The 15,969-nt window shown below is 42.5% G+C and overlaps 1 protein-coding gene across 12 annotated transcripts in view; it reads left to right on the top strand.

Moving 5' to 3' along the window:
• The window catches only part of fam110b (family with sequence similarity 110 member B), a 216,556-nt gene that overhangs the window by 137,069 nt on the left and 63,518 nt on the right, over positions 1-15,969 (top strand). For 3 of the 12 annotated variants that reach the window (XR_011960757.1, XM_072571603.1, XM_072571596.1), the window contains exon 3: positions 4,331-4,370. The exons of 6 other annotated variants lie outside the window; for them this stretch is intronic. The gene's annotated coding sequence lies outside the window, so the exon portion shown is untranslated. Of the gene's footprint in view, positions 1-333; positions 905-2,245; positions 3,696-4,330; positions 4,371-15,969 lie in introns of those variants that run through there. 3 more of the 12 variants (XM_072571604.1, XM_072571606.1, XM_072571605.1) reach the window with 3 other exon arrangements.

Here is a 15,969-nt window from a genome sequence, read left to right as displayed (position 1 = left end):
CCACTGTGTTGAAGGTGTTAGCCCCCTGTGTTCCCTGTCTGTGCCATAATGTTAGACTGATTCTAATCTAACAATTCTAATCTTACATAAATTCATGTAAAACTCTTATCTCATTTTTTAGATTAGAATCAGTCTAAACATTATGGCACAGACAGGGAACACAGGGGGCTAACACCTCCAACATCTTATCTGGGCTGACACCAATTGTTACAGTTAACCTGAGAATGTAACTTTTTTTAAAAGAACATTTTGTGATTTACATATGAAAAAGAAGTGAAACTATCATGGTATTCGAACAGATGAACAATCAAGATATTTTTCAATGTATAATTTCAGTTACATCACACTGTAAACTTTTGCTATAAATTCTGTGCTGAAAAATGTGTTGCTGGAAAAGTGCAGCAGGTCAAGCAGCATCAAAGGAGCAGGAGAATCGTCGTTTCAGGCATAAGCTCTTCTTCAGGAATTCTGTGTCTTACAATTGTTTCCTCCACAACCACCTGATGAAGGAGCGTCGCTCCAAAAGCTAGTGCTTCCAATTAAACCTGTTGATTAAACCTGTTGGACTATTACCTGGTATTGTGTGATTTTTAACTTTGTACACCCCAGTCCAACACCGGCATCTCCAAATCCAAAGGATGTATTGGCTGTGTGGCAGGTCCAGAGGAGTCTCACGAGGAATGAAAAGCTTAACAAACAAGGAACGTTTGAAGACTTTGGGACAATACTTGATGGAGTTTAGAAGGATGATTGAAACTTAGAGAATACTGAACGGCCTGGACAAATTGGACATTGAGAAGATATTTCCACTGGCAGAAGAGATGAGAACCCGAGGGCACAGCCTTAGAGTAATGGGAAGACCCTTGAGATGGAGATAAAGAGAAACTTCTTCAGCCAGAGAGTGGTGAGTCTGTGGAATTCATTGCCACAGAAGGCTATAGAGGCCTGGTCATTGAGTACATCTAAAACAAAGATAGATAATTTGTTGATTGCCAAGGGGATCAAAGGTTAGGGGAGAAAGCGGGAAAATGGGATTGAAAAACCTATCAGTCATGGCTGAATGTCAGAGCTGACTTGATGGGCTGAAAGGCCTAATTTCTGCTCCTACGTCTTATCTTAAGTACACACAAGGCCTCTGCCCCCACAGCTCTCTGTGGAAAGGAGTTCCAAAGAACTCAACTCCCTGAGCAAAGAAATTCCTCCTCATCTCAATCTTAAATCATTGCACATTTATTCTGACACTATACCCTTGAGTTCTTGACTCTTTCACGAGGAGGAAACATCCTCTTAGAATCCCCAGCCCTGATGAAGGGTTAAGCCCGACACTCTTGTTCCTCAGATGCCACACTATCGATTCTGACTTCTCCAGCATCTGCAGTCCTCACAATCTCAGAATTTCAATACAGCTAATCCATTTTCACCTACTTATAGTCCCCAATATAAGTAGGCATGGTTAGCACTGCAGTCTCACAGCGCCAGAGACCCGGGTTCAGTTCCTGCCTCAGGCGACTCTCTGTGTGGAGTTTGCACATTCTCCCCGTGTCTGCATGGGTTTCCTCCGGGTGCTCTGATTTCCTCCCACAATCCAAAAATGTGCAGGTTAGGTGAATTGGCCATGCTAAATTACCCGTAGTGTTAGGTGAAGGGGTAAATGTAGGGGGTTGGGTTGCGCATCGGCAGGCCGGTGTGGATTTGTTGGGCCGAAAGGCATGTTGCCACGCTGTAAGTAATCTAATCTAATCTAATCTAATATCAGCTTTTCTTCTTCCCTGGTTGACCATTATCCATTCTATTGTCTGCCTTGTTGTCTTTCTCTCCCTTTGGGCTGTCTGTAGCTATTCTCTCACTCTTTTAACTCCTCTCCCCATCCCCTGTCTTCAGCACATATATCATAATTTTCTAGCTACTTACTGATGAAGATTCCTTGGACCCAAAACATTGACTCTGCTTTCTCTTCTCAGAGAAAGTAAGGACTGCAGATCCTGGAGAGTCAGTGTCAAAAAGTGTGGCACTGGTAAACATAGCAGTCAGGCAGCATCGAAGGTGCAGGAGAATCTACGTTTTAGGCATAAACCCTTCAGTAGGAAATGCCTGCTTTCTCTCTACAAATGCTGTGAGACCTGCTGAGTTTCTCCAGTAATTTCTGTTATCACGCAAGAGTATTTTTGATACATATTTCAACAGGTTGTGTCAGATGTTCAGTATTTAGTAAACATTAATAACTAATAAAACATGAATGGTCTGTTATTGTGTTTGAGGATTGCAAAATCTTAAAGAAACAAAGAGATTATTTACTGAAAATGATTAACAATTGAATTCCCAAGTATCAAAATATGATGAATACCGTTGAGAATTTATGGAATATTTGTAGTTTAATGTAGATAAGTATGAGGTCTTGCATTTTGGAAAGTCAAAACAAGGTAGGAATTTCAGGGTGAATGATAGGGCCTTAAGGAGTGTAGTGGAACAGAGGGACCTTGGAATCAGGTGCACAGTTCTCTGTAAGTGGAGTCACCAGTAGACAGGGCAGTGAAGAAGGCGTCTGGTCTTCATCAGTCAGAGCATTGAGTATCGAAGTTGGGAAGTTATGTTGCAGTTGTACAGGATGTTGATGAGGCTGCACTTGGAATATTGTGTTCAGTTTTGGTCACCTTGTTACAGGAAGGATGTTATTAAACTGGAAAGAGTGAAGAAGAAATTTACAAGGATGTTGCCAGGACTCAAGGGACTGAGTTATAGGGAGAAATTGGACAAGCTGCGACATGTTTCTTTAGAGCATAGGAGACTGAGGAGGGACCTTACAGAAGTGTATAATGTCATGAGACGTGGATAGGGTGAATGTACTTAGTCTTTTTCCCAGGGTTGTGGAATCAAGAACCAGAGGGCATCAGTTTAAGGTTAGAGGGGAAAGAATAAAAGGGAACCTGAGGAGCAACTTTTTGTTTTACACAGAGGGTGGTACACATATGAAATGAGCTGCCAGCAGAACTGCTTGAGGCGGGTACATTAATGACATTTAAAAGGCATTTACACAAATACACGGATAAGAAAGGTTTAGAAGGATATTGGCCAAGTGCAGGGAAATAGGGTTAGTGTGGATGGACATTTTGGTCAGAATGGACCAGAAGAGTTTTTCTTGATGTATTGGAAGAAACCTCTTTATACCTGGGTAATATGTAGGAAAAATTGGAAGAGCCCTCGAGAAATGCTGTATTCTAGTAATTTAAAGTCAAACATGTTGGAGTTTCATCAAGGCCCCTTAGATAGCACCTTCCAATTCTGTGACCACTTCCACCTAGAAGGACAAGAGCAACAGATAAATGGGGACCACCACCTGCAAGTGCCACTCACCATCCTGACTTGGAACTATATTGTTGTTCCTTTACTGTTGGTAAATCAAAATTCCAGAGCTCCCCCACCCAACAGCATTGTGGGTCTATGTATGCCAAATTAAGAAAGTAGCATATCGCCATCTTCTCAAGGGTGCCTAGGGATGGACAATAAATACTAGGCAAAAGTGAGGACTGCAGATGCTGGAGATTAGAGTCGAGAGTGTGGTGCTGGAAAAGCACAGTAGGTCAGGCAGCATCCAAGAACCAGGAAAATCGACGTTTTGGGCAAACACCTTCATCAGGAATAAATACTAGCCTAGCCAGCAATACCTATGTCACCTGAAAGGATACAATGCACAAGAGGTATTTAAAGTAGTTTTTTAAACATGCAAATGCTTTCTAAAGAAATGTGAATATCTTTACCATGTTTATCATCTTTACCAACGTCCTTTTGTTATGGTTTTCACATTTTTGGTATTGCTTCCTTGTGTTTCATCCTGTCTGTTAATATCTTTGTCCAAACCAGTTCCCATCTATGGGAAGGTCATTAAATCCTGATACTTTTAACGTGAGAGTGAGGATATTTGACCTTTTTGATTAAACCCAATGATCTAGGACATACAATATTACAGCCTGTTCTATTTGTTTTTGTTTTGTAGTGTTTAGGGTGATATAAATAGTTATGTCTTTATATAGGATTCAAACTAACATGTTCAAAGACAATGAAAGATTGTTCTTTATACATGGTTGAACCTTGTGCCCTTGGAATAACCTGAGGTTTTTTGAAAATGTAAACAAGATCTGTTTATAATGTTCCATAAGCAGCTGTGATTCTTGGAAATATATGCATCTATACAATCTGTTGAGGGATTCTTTGAAAAGTGTATATTAGTTTATATTAGAGAATTATTTTTCTGATGTCTGCTATCAAGCTGTTAAGTCACAGAAAATCCAGTTCAGGAACTGATGGCTGCCATACAACTGATTTATCTTTTCAGAAGGAAGAGTAGAACAGTTGTGGGCTTGTATAAACTGAAGGTAGGTGGAAGTTAATTACGATGAGAAATTTTAAAATAATGGTACTGTATGATTTGATTGACTTTGAACTTTTGGTTTGTTTAAAGTGACAGTTTCTTTGATGACTTGTTTCTCAATAACTTTTAATTTAAAGCTGATGACGTGTTTATAACAGAAAATGACTCTGATTTAAAGACACAACTGTTGGAAACTTGGAACTCATCGTTAGGATTTTAAAAATTTATTCATAGAATGAGGTCATTGCTGGCTAAGCCAGTATTTATTGCACATTCCTAATTATCCGGGGTGGGGGGGCAGTTAAATGACAACACATTGCTGTGGGTCTGGAGTCATGGGTTGGCCAGACCAGGTATGGATGGCAGCTTCTTTCCCTAAAGGACATTAGTAAATAGGATGGGTTTTTCTGACATTTGACAATGGAATCATGATGATTAATCTCTTAATTCCAGATTTTTGGTGAGAATTGAACCTGGGTCTCTGGATTAACAGTCCAGCGATAATTCCACTAGGCTGCGCCTCCCCTTAATTAAATAAGATTGAAAATATTGAATTCAGGGACAAACTGCCTATGATTTTCTGGTATCTAAAACAAATGCAGAAAATATTGGATTCTGAGAATTCAAGTTATTACTTTATCGTGCTGTTTGGCAAGACTCCAAACTTGCAGCACATCACTTATAATCATTAAGTGTGTTTCATTTGCTCAACCATCAAATTTTTGAAATTCCTGCCTAGAATGATGTAATTCCCTACAATGTTGGCTTCAGACCAGAGTTATCACAAGCATGTGCAGACAGGGAATCTGAGCTGACAAGTGGACTCCACTTGTAAATCTATTGTATTCACTGTATCCTGCCTAACAACATGAAAATTAACTTACCTCATCCTCCTAAATCATGGAAATTATAAAAATGTAAAGCAAAGGAAAGCAGAAAATATTTATTAAATTATAACCATTTATTAAATTAATTTTCCTTTCTCCCGACTTCCCATCCCCCCCTACTTGTTCCCTCTGCCAATGTTCTTGATTGGCTTGTTCAGCAGGCAGCCTGTGGGTCACAGTGCGATCTGCTGAAGGGCTCAATCCAGCCATTGACAGGATTCCAAGCCCAGGAGAACTAAGTAGGAGATTCTAAAAGGAGACGCTCATCCAATTCAAAGGTGTTTCTCTTCTGTATCCATTGCTGATAGGTGCATTAATAGGTGAGCGAATTTGTAAGGAATGGAAGGGCAGAGGGGTACGGGATATGAACAGAGTTTGTTTGAAAGTCTAAAGTCTGAGAATGGGCTTGACACAAACTTGCCTTTTACTCCTGCGCGCTCCGCAGTCTCCCATTGGGAGAAGTATCGAAGGCAACTCACTTCTGTCAGTCACTTTTCTCTGAATTCAGCCATGACAAACACACACTCTCACACCCATATGCACACGCTCACTCTATCTGGCCTACATGTGCACACATATAGGTTTATGTGGTGAATTTGTATCTGCAAAATTATATTTGCAGATATGTTTTATTTTGCTCAAAAATGCATAACCTGCAGTTAATCCATGTAATATTATATAAATCCCACTTTAGAAATAGAATCAGTCTGACTTAAGATTGGGACAGAGACAGACTTTAACCTCATGCCTTTAATGTATTCTCTGAGCTGAGATGGCACCTTTTGTTAGAAAACCTGAAGTTATCTTCAGAATGTCTTAAAAGAAGTTCTGCGATTTGCATATTAAAGAACCAAAAAGACAAATCCATTCCAAAAGATGAAAGACTTAATCTAGGTTTATCATTTCATCTGCATGACATTGTAATCTTGTGCTATAAATTTTGTGTCTTATGGTCCTGCTCCACAACCACTTGATGAAGAGGCAGCGCTCCGAAACCTAGTGCTTCCAATTAAACCTGTTTGACTATAATCTGGTGTTGTGTGATTTTTAACTTTGTACACCCCAGTCCAACACCGGCATCTCCAAATCACTCTAGACAAAATAGGTTTGTTAATGTTATATAACTTTGATACAAGACTGACAATGGCTTGCATTTATTATATTTGCTGTTTATTGTTTAAGTGTACCACCGATATTTAACTACCAGAGTATGTACTGTTCAGTAATTATAAATTGATTTGAATTGTTCATTAACATACAATAAAGATGGAAGGTAAAACAAGGACTGCAGATGCTAGAAACCAGATTCTAGATTAGAGTGGTGCTGGAAAAACACAGCAGTTCAGGCAGCATCTGAGGAGCAGGGAAATTGATGTTTTGGGCAAAAGCCCTTAATCAGGAATAGAGGCAGGGTGCCTGCAGGGTGGAGAGATAAATGAGAGAAGGGTGGGGGTGGGGAGAAAGTAGCACAGAGCACAATAGGTGAATGGGGGTGGGGATGAAGGTGATAGGTCAGAGAGGAGGGTGGAGTGGATAGGTGGAAAGGAAGACAGACAGGTAGGACAGGTCATGGGGACAGTGCTGAGCTGGAAGTTTGGAGCTGGGGTGAGGTGGGGGAAGGGGAAATGAGGAAACTGGTGAAGTCCACATTGATGTCCTGGGGTTGAAGTGTTCCGAGGCGGAAGATGAGGCGTTCTTCCTCCAGGTGTCTGGTGGTGAGGGAGCGGCGGTGAAGGAGGCCCAGGACCTCCATGTCTTCGGCAGAGTGGGAGGGGGAGTTGAAATGTTGGGCCACAGGGCAGTGTGGTTGATTGGTACGGGTGTCCCGGAGATGTTCCCTAAAGCACTCTGCTAGGAGGCGTCCAGTCTCCCCAATGTAGAGGAGACCGCATCGGGAGCAACGGATACAGTAAATGATATTAGTGGATGTGCAGATAAAAGTTTGATGGATGTGGAAGGCTCCTTTAGGGCCTTGGATGGAGGTGTGGGCGCAGGTTTTGCAATTCCTGCAGTGGCAGGGGAAGGTGCCAGGATGGGAGGGTGGGTTGTTGGGGGGCGTGGACCTAACCAGGTAGTCTCCCCTCCCCCACCCTCCTCTTTGACCTATCACCTTCATCCCCTCCCCCACCCACCGATTGTACTCTATGCTACTTTCTCCCCATCCCCACCCTCCTCTCATTTATCTCTCCACTCTGTAGGCACTCTGCCTCTATTCCTGATGAAGGGCTTTTTGCCTGAAACATCGATTTTCCTGCTCCTTGGATGCTGCCTGACCTGCTGTGCTTTTTCAGCACCACTCTAATCCAGAATAAAGATGGAAGGGCAGGTAACATGCTGCAGCTATAGATATGGCAGCTTCTAGATGCCAGTTTGATCAAGAGCAAACCTATCTGCACTCCATGTCTGTAGCTACAGAAATTTTGCCTCAGTGACATTGAACCAAAGTTCAGGCCAACGCAGCGTATCAGATGGGGGACAATTACCTCAGCAATTGATTACAGGAGATCGTTACATCACTTAGGTTAGAGTCAACTGGTTTGGCCAGTGCATGGGGACAAGATGATCTGACTGTGAGTGAGGCAAGTAAGGGGACCCAGGAGGTTGGAGCGAGAAATTCAACTTTGCAATTATCCAAAGGCTTTGAGCTTTTTTCAGTTTGTTTGGATGAGAGTGCGAGCTGCAGGGTGGATGAACTAACTGACCATGATACAAGTAGTCAGTCAAGTGAAGGGAGCAAAAAGGAATGTAATGGTAATAGGGGACAAGTATAGTGAAGGGTATTGACAGTCTGCAGCAAAGAGCCACTCCATGTGTTGTTTCCTTAATGCCAGAGCTTGAGCTATCTGCTCTGGGCTGAAAAGAGAACTTACAGACTAAGAATGAGGATGAGGAATTAAGCTTCAGGAGATGTCACAAGTAAAGGGATAGATTTGAGGCAGTAGAGCAAAACTGTAGCATGGGAAATGAAGGTCAGAGAATAGCAGAAAAAGACAAAACAACTTAAGTATAAACTAATATTTAGGACTACAAGCTACAAAGATAACAGTGAAAAACACTGTACATGGCATTCATACCAAATATACATCAGAGCAGCACCATACCAAACCATTTTTGTACTGACTTCAAATCCATCACCAAGTTCCTTCAGTGTCGCGGATTCAAAATCCTGGAACTCCCTCCTAAACCTTTCCTGAGATGGTGACCAAACAGGTGGATGTGGGGAAAACTGTTGATGCGGTGCATATGGATTTCAGTAAGGTGTTTGATAAGGCTACTGCACAAAATATAGAGGCATGGGATTGAGGGCAATTTAGTGGTCTGGATCAGAAATTGGCGAGCTGAAAGAAGACAGAGGGTGATGTTGATGGGGAATGTTCATCCTGGAGTTCAGTTATTAAGTGGTGTACTGCAAGGATCTGTTTTGGGTCCACTGCTGTTTGTCATTTTTATAAATGACCTGGATGAGGGCGTAGAAGGATGAGTTAGAACATAGAACAATACAATGCAGAACAGGCCCTTCAGCCCTCGATGTTGTGCCAACCTGTGAACGATTCTCAGCTCATCCCCCTACACTATCCCAAACTCATCCATGTGCTTATCCAAGGATTGTTTAAATCACCCTAATGTGGCTGAGTTGACTACATTGGCAGGTAGGGTATTCCACACTCTTACCACTCTCTGAGTAAAGAACCTGCCTCTGACATCTGTCTTAAATCTATCACCCCTCAATTTGAAATTATGCCCCTTGTACACGCTGACGTCATCATCCTAGGAAAACAGCTTTCACTGTCTGCCCTATGTAATCCTCTGATCATCTTGTATGTCTTTATTAAATCCCCTCTTATCCTTCTTCTTGCCACTGAGAACAGGTTCAAGTCTCTCATCCTTTCCTCATAAGACCTTCCCTCCAAACCAAGCAACACCCTGGTAAAGATCCTCTGCACCTTTTCCAATGCTTCCCCATCCTTCCTGTATTGGGGAGACCAGAACTGTACACAATATTCTAAGTATGGCCACACCAGCATTTTGTATAGTTGCAGCACGATATTGCAGCACCAGAACTCAATCCCTCTACCAATAAAACCTAACACATCATATGCCTTCTTAACAGCACTATCTACCTGGGTGGCAACTTTCAGGGATCTATGTACATGGACACCAAGATCCCTCTGAACATCCACACTACCAAGAATCTTTCCATCGACCCAGTACTCTGCCTTCCTGTTATTCTTCCCAAAGTGAATCACCTCACGTTTAGCTGCTTTGAACTGCATTTGCCACCTCTCAGCCCAATTCTGCAGTTTATTCAAGTCCCCCTGCAACCTGTAACATTCTTCCAAACTGTCCACTACTCCACCGACTTTAGTGTCATCTGCAAATTTACTAATCCATCCACCTATGCCTGCATCAAAGTCATTTATAAAAGTGACAAACAGCAGTGGTCCCAAAACCGATCCTTGTGACACACCACTAGTAACCGGACTCCAAGCTGAATATTTTTCATCAACCATCACTCACTGCCTCCTTTCAGAAAGCCAGTTTCTAATCCAAACTGCTAAATTACCCTCAATTCCATGCCTCTGCATTTTCTCCATCAGCCTACCGTGTGGAACCTTATCAAAGGCTTTACTGAAGTCCATGTATACCACGTCAACTGCCCTACCCTTACCTACATGCTTGGTCACCTACATGCTTGGTCACCTTCTCAAAAAACTCAATGAGGTTTGTGAGACATGACCTGCCCTTGATGAAACCATGTTGACTATCTGAAATCAAATTGTTGCTTGCTAGATGATTATAAATCTTATCTCTTATAATCCTTTCCAAAACATTTCCTACAACAGAAGTAAGGATCACTGGTCAATTTGTTCGTAAATTTGTGGATGACACTAAGGTCGGTAGAGTTGTGAATAGTGCTGAAGGATGTTGAAGGCTATAGGGAGACATAAATAAGCTACAGAGCTAGGCTGAGAGGTGGCAACTAGAGTTGCCCTTCCTCAGGAATGAGGTATTGCATATAGTTCTGGTCACCGCATTATAAGAAGAATGTGGAAGCTTTGGAAAAGATTCAGAGGAGGTTTTCTGGTATGTTGCCTGGTATGGAGGGAAGGTCTCACGAAGAAAGGCTGAGGGACTTGAGGCTATTTTCATCAGAGAGAAAAAGGTTGAGAGGTGACTTAATTGAGACATATAAGATAATCAGAGGGTTAGATAGGGTGGACAGGGAGAGCCTTTTTCCTCGAAAGGTGATGGGTAGCATGAGGGACATAGCTTTAAATTGAGACATGATAGATATAGGACAGCTATCAGAGGGTAGGGGTGCAGAACACATTGCCTGCAACTGTAGACTCACAAATTTTAAGGGCATTTAAATGGTCATTGGATAGGCATATGGACATTGTAGGTTCGATGGGTTTCAGATTGGTTTCACAGGGCGATGCAACATCAAGGGCCAAAGGGCCTGTACCGCGCTGTAATGTTCTGTGTTCTATGTTCTAAACAGGACTATGGATTCCCCCACAGCAAGTGGCTGCAGTGGTTTGAGATGGCAGCTCGCCATTACCTTCTTGAGGGCAACTAGGGATGGGTAGGAAATGCTGGCCCAGCCAGTGACATCCACATCCATAAGTGAATAATAAAAAGGTAAATTAATTGATAGCACGTATGAAGTAAATAAATATGATCTGATAGCAATTTCGAGATATATCTGGATTACTACGGGATCTTGATCAGATGGGCCAATGGGCTCGAGGAGTGGCAGATGGAGTTTAATTTAGGTAAATGCGAGGTGTTGCATTTTGGGAAAGCAAATCTTAGCCGGACTTATACACTTAATGGTAAGGTCCTAGGGAGTGTTGCTGAACAAGGAGACCTTGGAGTGCAGGTTCATAGCTCCTTGAAAGTAGAGTCGCACGTTGATAGGATAGTGAAGAATGCATTTGGTATGCTTTCCTTTATTGGTCGGCGTATTGAGTACAGGAGTTGGGAGGTCATGTTGCAGCTGTACAGGACATTGGTTAGGCCACTTGGAATATTGTGTGCAATTCTGGTCTCCTTCCTATCGGAAAGATGTTGTGAAACTTGAAAGGGTTCAGAAATGTTTTACAAGGATGTTGCCAGGTTTGGAGGATCTGAGCTATAGGGAGAGTTTGAATAGGCTAGGACTGTTTTCCCTGGAGCGTCGGAGGCTGAGGGGTGTCCTTATTGAGGTTTATAAAATCATGAGGGGCATAAATAGGATAAATAGACAAGATCTTTCCCTGGGGTGGGGGAGTCCAGAACTAGAGGATGTAGGTTTAGGGTGAGAGGGGAAAGATCTAAAAGGGACATAAGGGGCACTTTTTCACTCAGAGGATGGTACGTATCTGGAATGAGCTGCCAGAGGAAGTGGTGGAGGCTGCTACAATTACAACATTTAAAAGGCATCTGGATGGGTATATGAATAGGAAGAATTTGGTGGGATATTGGCCGGATGCTGGCAGGTGGGGCTAGATTAGGTTCGGATATCTGGTCGGCATGGACGAGTTGAATCGAAGAGTCTGTTTCTGTACTGTATATCTCTATGTAGCTGTAGAATGACAAGGATTTAAACTAGTGTGGTTGGGGCTGGGAACCAGGACAGGAGATCAGCATGTGGAGTGATTAAAGGGAAATTTGACGTCAAGTAAAGTAAGTCTAACAAGAAGGTCAGCGCCAAGTTAATGAACATGACACAACTGGCAGTCTGAATTGTATTTAGGCCATAAGATTCAGGATCAGAATTAGATCATTTAGCCCATTGAGTCTGCTATGCCATCCGCTCCTAGCTGACATGAACAATGGCAGATATTCCTGTGTATAATGCAGAAGTTGCAGGATCAGTTCGTTCCAAAAAGGAAGAAAGATCCTAGGAGGAGGCATGGGTGGCCATGGCTGATGAGGGAAGTTGAGAAACAGATAAAGTTAAAAGAGAAAAAGCATAACATAGCAAAGATAAGTGGGAAAACGGAGGACTGGGAAGCTTTTAAAGAACAACAGAGGATTACTAAGAAGGAACTACGCTGAGAAAATGTGAGGTACGAAGGTAAACTGGCCAATATTATAAAGGAGGATAGTAAAAGCTTTTTTAGATTAGATTACTTACAGTGTGGAAACAGGCCCATCGGCCCAACAAGTCCACACCGCCCCACCGAAGCGCAACCCACCCATACCCTTACATCTACCCCTTACCTACTCTACGGGCAATTTAGGATGGCCAATTCACCTGACCTGCACATCTTTGGACTGTGGGAGGAAACCGGAGCACCCGGAGGAAACCCACGCAGACACGGGGAGAACGTGCAAACTCCACACACTCAGTCGCCTGAGGCAGGAATTGAACCTGGGTCTCTGGCGCTGTGAGGCAGCAGTGCTAACCACTGTGCCACCGTGCCGCCCACGGTATGTGAAAGGCAAGTAAATGGCTAAGACTAAAATTGGGCCCTTGAAGACAGAAACAGGGGAATATATTACGGGGAACAAAGAAATGGCAGAAGAATTGAGTTGGTACTTCAGATCTGTGTTCACTGGGGAAGACACAAGCAATCTCCCTGAGGTAACAGTGGCTGAAGGACCTGAACTGAAGGGAATTTATATTTGCCAGGAATTAGTTTTGGAGAGACTGTTAGGTCTGAAGGTTGATAAGTCCCCGGGGTCTGATGGTCTACATCCCAGGGTACTGAAGGAGGTGGCTCGAGAAATCATGGATGCGTTGGTGATTATTTTCCAGAGTTCAATAGATTCGGGATCAGTTCCTGCAGATTGGAGGGTGGCTAATGTTGTACCACTTTTTAAGAAAGGTGGGAGAGAGAAAACAGGAAATTATAGACCAATTAGTCTGACCTCAGTGGTGGGAAAGATGCTGGAGTCTATTATAAAGGATGAAATTACGACACATCTGGATAGTAGTAACAGGATAGGTCAGAGTCAGCATGGATTTATGAAGGGTGGGTCAGTAAATTTGCAGACGACACTAAGGTTGGTGGAGTTGTGGATAGTGACGAAGGATGTTGTAGTTACAGAGGGACATAGATAAGCTGCAGAGCTGGGCTGAGAGGTGGCAAATGGAGTTTAATGCGGACAAGTGTGAGGTGATTCACTTTGGTCGGAGTAACCGGAATGCAAAGTACTGGGCTAATGGTAAGATTCTTGGTAGTGTAGATGAGCAGAGAGATCTCGGGGTCCATGTACACAGATCCTTGAAAGTTGCCACCCAAGTTGACAGAGTTGTTAAGAAGACCGACGGTGTTTTAGCTTTTATTAATAGAGGGATCGAGTTCCGGAACCATGAGGTTATGTTACAGCTGTACAAACCTCTGGTGCGGCCGCACTTGGAGTATTGTGTACAGTCCTGGTCACCGCATTATAAGAAGGATATGGAAGCTTTGGAAAGGGTGTAGAGGAGATTTACTAGGATGTTGCCTGGTATGGAGGGGAGGTCTTACGAGGAAAGGCTGAGGGACTTGAGGCTGTTTTCGTTAGAGAGAAGAAGGTTGAGAGGTGACTTAATAGAGACATATAAGATAATCAGCGGATTAGATAGGGTTGACAGGGAGAGCCTTTTTCCAAGTATGGTGATGACGAGCACAAGGGGGCATAGCTTTAAATTGAGCGGTGATAGATATAAGACAGATGTCAGAGGTAGTTTCTTTACTCAGAGTAGTAAGGGTATGGAATGCTTTGCCTGCAACGGTAATAGATTCGGCAACTTTAAGTACATTTAAGTCGTAATTGGACAAACATATGGACGTACATGGAATAGTGTAGGTTAGATGGGCTTCAGATTGGTATGACAGGTCGGTGCAACATCGAGGGCCGAAGGGCCTGTACTGCGCTGTAATGTTCTATGTTCTTAATGACTAGAATTCAACACATGTTGTTGTTGAAAGGGTTTTAGAATGCTCAGAGGGTATAAAGATTATATGTAAATATAAGTTGTTTATATTCCATCTCAGGAGAAATTAGCGTTTATCTGACACAAGAAAATCAATTGTGATTCCCTTTCCTAATTCCTATATGAAGCCCCTTGCTAGAAAATAAATATTCATGATCAGGATTGGACTAACCCATATGTAGTGATTGGAAACAGGTGGACCTTGTTGATTGAGGTCCTTGGCCTGGGTTAACAGCCCCAATCGATCAGGAAACCCTGGCTGAACAATTTAAACAGAGGATTTAGAATCTCCTCAGTTCAGGGGACTGACTCCGTGCTGACTGGTCACAGCCAGTGTACTGTGCACAAATAAATAAAGGGTGACTTGATGATGGGATACCAGCCTTTGTGCACTTATTTCACCATAATACTGTCTTATCAAAGGACTTTCCTTGTTGTCAAGGCACAGATGTGAAGTACTGGCCACTTGGGTAATATACCAGATATCTACTGTTGTGTGCTGAACTGACCGCGAATTGCAGCAATCAGAAGCAGACAGAATTGAATTGGGAAGATGCTTTTCTGAAACAAGGCTGCTTCTGTTTCTATCAGAGTTGGTATACAATGGCATACAAATGCTTCATTCAAGGTTAAAAATCATGCAATTATTTATTTTTGGGGGGAACGTTGGTCTATATACAACAAAAACGAGAAGTGTGCAAGCTGAATTTCCTAATATATACTAATGGTGACTCTGGTCTGACTGATAAGGCCACTAACGAATGTAGATTTATTAAATTGAAAAGTGTTGTAGCAGTGAGTGTCATTTTAAATGGAACCACCGTATGTAGTGGTTTCTTCCATAGGTGTGTCAGGTGACTATTTAAATGTGTTCCATCATAGCATTACAAATGTGGGGTTAGATTTGGTGCAATTCACAGGTCAAAACAGTTGAGTAACTTATTTGTGAAATTTTTAAATTAAAAGATAATATCTATCAAAATTCATTTTAGATGTAAGTAGTACAGTGCTGAAATATTAATTAATGCAATTACAGGAAAAACACGCAGTTCATTTTTGTCGTCTTTGATTCCTTAATTTGAATTAATATCAACAGCACTTTTGGAAAAGCAAACTTAAAATCAGTGTTGGAAAATATATTATTATTAATGACTACCTAGGCCATATCGAACACTTTATTTTGCCCCAATCTTCTCATTGTCCTATAATTGATATGGTCTTCTGAATGTTAACGCTGTGTGTGATTCCGTAAGCACTAATAGTTCATTCAAGCTACTTTACTGGAGATTACCCTATGAGGAGGGATGCTCCAACATATTCACCTTTAAGATTCAAATGGCAACTGCAGATTTTAACGAACCCTCAAAAGAACTGCATTGTTTGCACCAAGTTACCGGAATCCAGACTTAGACAGGAGCCTTTAGCATATTCATGTTGAGAGTGGAAAATTGCATCTTGAAAATTTAATTTAAGAAATGATTAGATTAGATTCCCAACAGTGTGGAAACAGGCCCTTCGGCCCAACCAATCCACACCGACCCTCCAAAGAGCAACCCACCGAGACCCATTTCCCTCTGACTAATGCACCTAGCACTATGGGCAGTTTAGCATGTCCAATTCACCTGGCCAACACATCTTTGGACTGTGGGAGGAAACCCACGCAGACACAGGGAGAATGTGCAAACTCCACACAGACAGTCGCCCGAGGCTGGAATTGAACCTGGGACCTTCGTGCTGTGAGGCACCGGGGCTAACCACTGAGCCAGGGTGTCACCTCTTTGAAGTGCCTGCTTTTTAGAAATGGA

The sequence above is a fragment of the Chiloscyllium punctatum genome, chromosome 5 (genome assembly GCF_047496795.1).
Source record: "Chiloscyllium punctatum isolate Juve2018m chromosome 5, sChiPun1.3, whole genome shotgun sequence".
NCBI lineage: Eukaryota > Metazoa > Chordata > Chondrichthyes > Orectolobiformes > Hemiscylliidae > Chiloscyllium > Chiloscyllium punctatum.
Note: the sequence above shows the minus strand (reverse complement) of the source record. Positions and strands in the feature narration are given on the sequence as shown.